Source organism: Pteropus medius, unplaced genomic scaffold, assembly GCF_902729225.1.
Source record: "Pteropus medius unplaced genomic scaffold, Ma_sr-lr_union100, whole genome shotgun sequence".
In the NCBI taxonomy this organism is placed as follows: domain Eukaryota; kingdom Metazoa; phylum Chordata; class Mammalia; order Chiroptera; family Pteropodidae; genus Pteropus; species Pteropus medius.
The window spans coordinates 5869515-5877523 of NW_024354499.1; the positions used below are offsets into that span (position 1 = coordinate 5869515).

Genomic DNA, 8009 nt, shown 5'->3' on the forward strand with positions numbered 1-8009 from the left:
CCCCACCCCCTGTGGGCTGTAGATGCACAAATAAAGCCCTCGCTGATAGCAGCGAGAGAGCCTGTCCTCGTCCCCTTCTGCCACTTGCAAAGAGTAATGTTCAAAGGCTGTCAGCTGTCGAAGCTGGCTATAAAGGGGGAAACGGAGATGGCTTTTGCTTTCTTTACCTTTTAGCTTTGTCTCCTTTTTTCATTCAGTTTGGAGACCACCCCATTAAAATTTTTCACTTCTATCGCTTCTCAGCCTTTCAGCTAGGATCAAGTGTAGTATATTTTTATCAGTTTAAAATTGTTCACTTCTGATATGTTTGCTAAAGGATCACCGAATCCTGCTCAAGTCTGATGGCCTGAATGCCACGTCTAGTAGAGAGTGCCAGATACGGAACCCTAGATTCTGTTGTCCCTGGGGCGAGGAGCTTTCCCATAGGATCCCATGCCTGGGCTACCTCAATTCAGATTGCCAGTGTGGTGGCTGATTCTAATTGTGAAAAAGAGAATCAAGGAAACTAGAAGGGCACGTGGGAGGGGAAACTATCCCCTCCTGCTTGAAATATTTGCCTGAAATTGATTCAGGGTCTCAGAGAGACGAGCATCCCCGCCATGCATAAAGACCTCAGCATTCTTTCTAGTTGATGACAACATCCTGTTAGGTCACTACAGAGGACAGCAGAGCGCCTACCTCTGGGCACAGTAGTGAAAACCCCACAGTCCTAACAGGGCTCCAGACGACTGTCTCAAACTTTCATCTCTGTTTTGTTTCACTTGCAAAGTGACCCTCTGGAAATGCCTGGGTGTGCATGGCTATCAGGGGTCCGCACACATTTGCATGTTTTACAAACGTGGGATTGCATTGTGTTTGGTAAACTGCTTTCCACTTGACATCTGTGGGTTGAAAGAGACCTAGTCCAGTCCCCTTCCCCAGCCCCTGTTGTGTGGGCCCCATTTCCAGGACCTGAGGTGAGGGCTGGGAGATTCCTGCTTCAGCAGGGGCTGACTCACTACTGGGTAACTATAAATATGCTTTCATCTCTTCTTATACAAATTCCATGTTAAATATAGAAAAATAGAAGACCGAAGTTTTAAAAATTATCTCAAATCCCACTACAAGAGAACCACATATTGCTTACAAACATTTTCTGAGGGTGTAAATACAACTATTATGAGCAGTACATGTATTTTTTTAAATGGATTAATACGGTAATACTTTGTTGTGATCTCTTTCACTAAATATATTTTTAAATACCAGTGATACAGAACTACATCTTTTTAAAGAGTTACTTAGCATTTCATTGTATGGATATAGAAGCATTTAATCATCCACATACTATTGAACTCTAAGCCCCACCCACGGAACTTCTTTCTCCTCTAAGAAGCATCCTAATTAATCCCTCTGCCACATGTCCTTAATTCCTAAAACCTTCCTGTGACATAGTTCCAGACTCTGTCCTACCTATTTTCCCTGACCCCTGTTCACACCTAGAGCATCCTTCTTTATATTGGGATCTCTAGGAATGAACACTGTCCCAGATGGCTTCTGGCTGGCCTAAGCCAAGCACAGAGACACCAAAGAGCCCCACATCTGGACACATCACTTTTATAAACACACACCAAGGTTTATTAACTTTTTAAGCAGCTGAAAGCTGTGTGGCTCAGTGAAAAGAACGTGGCTCCTTCATTTCCCAATCATGTCATGTGAGATTAGCCATTTCATCTACCTGTGTCATTTTCTTTATCTATAAAGCAAGCCGATTATACCACATAAGACTGATATGAGGATCTAAAATAATACTACAGTAAAAGTACCAGGTATTCGGAACATGGCAGGTAATAGAAGCTGCCATTATTACTCTTGGTACATACAAAACTTTAGGGCACTAAAGAGTTCGAGACTAGTCATCGACCACAGTAGTTAGGTGAACTACTGCCAAGTCAGGCCCCTCACCTCCAGGCTTTACGCACTTCATTTTGTGTTTTTAATTCTACACACAGCCTGCGAAGCTTAGTCATTTTAAATATACTATTTAACTCATCCTCCTATTTTGAATCTCAATTTCGTCATTATTGGTTTAGTCTACCCAGCTACGCAAACTTCTGCTGACGCTCTTGTGGGCTCCTTAACCTTGGAGAGCTGTCGTCTCTATGTCTCCCCTGCACACGGGGAAATAACAGGCGCTCACCATTGTGTGAGAGGAACCGAACCCTTTAACACCCCCGCGGCTTGGTGGTTCTGCTGAAGATATATCCAACGCACATAACCCGGTGTCCATTCCCATCAGAGCCACGGCCACCACAGAGGACACGAGAGCACCTCCCATAGAGAACACCATCAAAGCTTGTCAAAATCTAGATCCTTCCAACCCCACCCCCACTCCTATCCCTGGAAGCCTTGGCAGGTGCCTGCTTTTCTCTACCGAGAAGCCCAGTCCCAGACCCAGTGAACTTGACCAATTTCCCTTCCCTACACTTCAAACACTTTCCCGTATTTTCTTCCTTTTTCTTTACACACACCTGACGCATACTCATCCAGGCTAGCTGCCCTCCATCCCTCACATTTTCTCTTGGTTCCCACCCTTTGCTTCTCCTCTGGGACAGGCTTTATCAATTACCTGCTTTCTGCCCCTCACCATGCTCTCAGGTCCCTGGTCTGATCCCACTCTGCCCTCAGCTTACCACCTTTCTCACTTTTTCCTATCACTACTACATTTCTGCACGTGTAGGCAACCTCCTGGTTTCATCTTCCATACCACTCCGTCACCTGTGCCCTTGTCTCTCCAGAAAGATCTGTCTTCTAGACCAAAGATCCTGTCCTCGCTGACCCCTCCAAAGCCCCGACCCCCTGAAACGCTCCACTCTTGGGCTGTGCCATCAGTAGCATTCCATCGTCCCTGGGCCCTGAAGCCCTCTGCCCCTCTCATGGTCCCTTTATGTACGCCTGTTCTTGAAACACGGATGTCCTTGCTACAACCTATAGGCTTCTCTCAGGGGCCTCATGCAGCCACCAGGCTTCAACTATGCCCCCAGCGCTGGTGATTTCCAAAGCCACGTCTAGCCCTGACCTCTCTCATGAGTTTGGGCTGCTGGATAGCTCTCAGTGGCTGTTTGGCAGGGCCAAAGTCTTAATTTACCAAAAATTGACCTCTCACCTCTCTGCCGAAATTCCCTCTGACTGTTGATGGCCTCATCATTCTCCTGGTCACATCCTGACACCTGCCAAGTCTGGAGTCTACCCCATCATTGTCCTCAATCCTGTCCTCCTTGTCGCTCTTACTAGCAGCCCACACTGCAGTTGCACAGGCTGTGCACTGCACAAGTCTGGAGGAGCACAATTCATACAGACTACCATGTGGGCTTTGATCATTGGCGTAGACTCCTCCCCCAACCCCCACGAGCAGGGGCACGCTGGAAGACCACTGCAGGGCCCTACGAAACTGGGGCCCAATGCAGAGGCCTCTCATACTGTTCTAAAAATGAGAACTTTCAGAAAGATTAAGTGACTTGCTCAAGGCCATCTAGTTAGGAAGTGGTAGAACCCATGCTCAAATCCAGGTGTGTCTGACACCAAAATCTGTGCCCTGTCCAAATATACTCGTTTCTTCAGCATTTTAAGAGCCATGTTCCCAAGGGACACATGTCATCCTCACTAGCAGGAATCTACCCACAAGCAGAGCTTAGGGCACAGCTGGCAGCCTGGAGGTCTGCGTACTCAAGAGGCACAGGTTGCAACAAGGTGGCTCTGCAGGAAGACTTATTTGGAGCTTTTTCAGTTGGCATCTATATTTGAGAGGCTGACATCTGGCCCCCATTTGATCTCCCTGCCTACCTCACCGAAGCCGATCTCCTTACTCAAATAATCTTCCTAAGAACCAAATTGGATGATACTATTTCCCTGTATCACTCCTCCATGCTCCCCATTGGGTACAGCTCTCAGGATAAGGTACAACATCGTAACTTTGTCATAGGGCCCCGCAGGACCTGGCCCCAGCTCGCACCTCTAGTACCACTGAAGGCCACTTGGTGTCCTTGTCCGATTATCTCAGTGCCTTACCTCCTCAAATATGAAGAGGCTTTCCAGCTAATGGGAATGCAAGTCATACCCCCAAGAACTCCCTCCTTTTAAAATTCATTAAGATATTTACATAAACTATAAAACGACTCCAAATAAATTTTCAGTAAGAACAAAAGGGTCACTAAGATTTTACCCAAGGAAGTATGAACAAACCGAAAGCCAAGTTATCTGAAACCAAAAATAATCTTTTACTTTACAAAGAACAACAAACATTAAGAATTCAAAGTGTCTACGGCCGTGCCACCCTGAACGCCCTGGATCCCAGCTGATCTTGGAAGCTAAGCAGGGTCGGGCCTGGTTAGTATTTGGATGGGAGACCACCTAGGAAGACTGGGTGCTGTAGGCGTTAAGAAAAAAAAAAAGAATTCAAAGACTGGTAATGAATCCTTTGGAAGAAATAAGAGGTCAGACAGTGAGTGATTGCAATCTATTTTCAAAAAAAACTTAAAAGAACTTCTGTCTACTGAACAAAAATGAGATACTAGATAGATAACAGACCAAATTGTATCTATGCCGAAAGCACAACTGATATGTGGAGAACAGGATAATCAAAGCAGATCAGGAAACAGTCATTTAACATGAAAGAATATATAGGGAGCTGCATGAGGCCATAAAAAAACCACATTTTCAGTGTTCCAGTCTCATGGTTTTTTATGGCCTCATGCAGCTCCCTATATATTCTTGAGAATACTGGGAGTTCTTGAGAATACTGGGTGTTCCCAATAAAGGATTCAGGAGAAATGGTTCTGAATTAATAATCAAAGGTCTATGGGAAGAAAACTGTACTGAGTGAAGTCAGATGAGAACCGATACGTCCAAGGCATCACAAACTGTGGCTCACTTTATTAAGAAGTGAGAATCCTAGAAACTAACTTCCTCCTCATCAGCTGGGGAATCATTTCTGCAAAGGCATCTGGACTCTTCAGCCATGCTCTCATTTAGAATCCTGAGCAAAAAGCTGCAGCCCACAGCCCACAGGTCTCAGAGCCTCTCACTCCACAACCAGCACTGAGCACCTTGCTCTCAGCAGATGCCGTGCTGGGTGCTGGGCACCTGACCAGGCCCAGACATCCATGCCATTCAGAGCAGAAGGCCACGCTAAAAGGTTGGGCTCTTTTTTAATTATCCCCACGCACTGGCAATTCTAAACAATGTCATTGCTAAAGCAATACATGTAATAAATATTACAGTACGAAAAAGGAAAAGTGAATTAACACTTTCTGGTTTTTAAATTAATAAACTTTATTTTTAGAGCAGTTTAAGGTCTATAAAAAAATTGAGCAGTAAGTAAAGAGTTCCCTTACACATACATAACCACCTCATTTTCCCTTATTATTAATATCTGGCATTAGTGCGGTACATGTATTATGATTGATGAGCCAATATTGATACAAAATTATAAACTAAAGTCCATAGTTTACATTAGGGATCATTCTTTGTATTGTACATCCTATGGGTTTTAACAAACGTATAAGGGCATGTATCTGCCTTTACGATATCATACAGGATAGTTTCACTGCCCTAAAAATCCTCTGTGCTCCACCTATTCACCCTTCCCTCCCCTCTAATCCCTGGCAATCACTGATCTTTCTTCACTGTCTCCATCGTTTTGCCTTTTCCAGAATGTCATATAGTTGGAAACACACAGTGTATCCATTTCAGTTTGGCTTCTTTCACTTAGTAATGTGCATTTAAGGTTTCTTCCATGTGTTTTCATAGCTTGCTAGCTCATTTCTTTTCATCACTAGAATGAACACTTTTTAATTGCATTAATGTGTTTTGAGAAAGTAGGGAAAAGTGTTTCTTGTGGACAGAGCAGCAAGCCTAAGCAAAAGCTAGGGGTGGCAGGGGGGAGCTATTAGAAGAAGATGAGGTGGGAGTGGGGAATGGGAAGGGAAGAAGAGTGACCTGATAGGATCTGTGTTTTGACAACATCGCTCTGGCTACTAGGTCGTCCCTGAGAAGTGCTGCAGAAAAACACTAAGTCAGAGGGCAGCCAGTAATTTTTAAGCCTGGTCTCTGTTTTTAGTGGGGTGCTTACGGACCACCTACTTGAGAAGGCAACTCTGGCCATCTAAATTCTAACCATTGCTGCGGTTACTGTTTTAACAAGATGTATCCTTCAGATTAGCGCATTTTAAAATTACTTACTCTTTAATAAACAATGTATTCTGCAGCCCCTGACACCTGCACTCAGCTGCATGCCTCTTTTTTTTTTAAGATTATTACTGTTGATTCGTTCCCTTGGCTTTGTTTGCTTAACAATTTTTTAAATTTATTTTTTATTGTAAAATGAACATCACATAAAATTTACTATTTTAATTATTTACAAGTTTACAATGCAGTGTGGCATTAAGTACATTCTCTTGAGTGTCAGCACCATCTCCACACTTGTTTCATCCCCTCAAAAAACTCTACCCACTAAACATCAACTCCCCATTCTCCTTTCTCTCTACCCACCTTCCTACTTTGTCTCCATGAATTTAATTACCTACTACCTTATAGAAATAAAATCATGCAATGTTTGTCCTTCTATGTCTGGCTTAATTCACTTAACATAATGTCTTCAAGGTTCATCCATGTTGTAGAACGAGTTGCAATTTCACTCTTTTTTTAAGACCAAATAATATTCCATTGCATGTGTGTACCACATTTTGTTAGCCATATGCTTTGAAGAGTGAATTCATAAAAGTCTTAATCTTTGCCTTTGGCTTTGAGGTGTCTCCAACTCCATTCCCTCCATTACCTCCTTTAAATAAATAGTACATTTGAAATAAATGATGGTAGTGCAGTGATTGTATGGATGGAAAAATAGAACTTATATTACCTCAGTTCTGTCATTATCTGCAACCACTTGGAATTTTTTTGTATGTTTAACATTTTTAACTCGGAGACAATTTAAACCCACTAGAATCAATCTTGAAATAACAGACATGAACATTGTTGCCACTTCTGTAATTTATTGTGAAATGGGATTTTTATGAATCTCTGTCAAACTATCCATTTGTTTGCAACTCTTCCTATTTGTTTTTTCTTTCTCAATAAGTAAAGATAGATTAACATATCTGTCTATACCGACTATCGAACATGAATATCTAAAAATCAGTTTTGATGAAGTTATTGACAAATTTGCAGAAATTAAGAATAAAAAACAAATTATAATTTTTATTATGTATTACTATGGCAGACCAACATATAGGTATAGACATATATTTTAAAAGACAGATATTGATGTAATTTTAAGAGACATATATTAATGTAATTTTCAAAAAAGTGATAATCCATTTTTTCCTATTTCGTACTGTAGTTTTAATTTTATTTTTTATATTCACTCCCAAATACAGAAAGTTCTCCCTATAAGTAGCCAGTTAGGGGCTACATCTCTCTCAATATTTCCTTTTTTTGCCACAGTGAAAGCTTTCATTCCCAACAGTATCAATATATTTAGTCATTTGCTCAATCCTACAATACACACAAAATAGTTCTGGAATTGTTATACTCATACCACTACTGACAATAAAAATATCGAGTAAAATTCAAGCTTTCTTTATAGGCCTCTTTCATCCTCTGAATTGTCCAATTAAGAGTGCTGTGTTCAGATGGAAAAAGATATTGCTTTGATGGACCTAGAAGGTATTTAAGTCAGATAGAGAAAGCTAAACACTATATGATTTCACTTATATGTGGAATCTAAGGAATAAAAAGAACTAATCAAAAACAGACTCACAAATTTAATGGACAATTTGGTAACGGACAGAGGGGAGGGGAGTTTGGGAGGCTGGGAGAATGGGGTGAAAGGTTAAAGAAGTACACATTAGTAGTTGATGGATGGTCACAGGGATGGGGAGCATGGCATAGGGAATGCAGTTAGCATTAATATATTAATATGTTGGCTAGATGGAGGGTCAGGGGAGGGAGGGAGCAATTGAGGGGATCGTTTTACG

General features: G+C 42.0%; 1 pseudogene; it reads left to right on the top strand.

Moving 5' to 3' along the window:
* The first annotated feature begins 4292 nt into the window (after window positions 1-4292).
* Window positions 4293-4411, top strand: LOC120594648 (uncharacterized; annotated as a pseudogene).
* Window positions 4412-8009: the final 3598 nt, after the last annotated feature.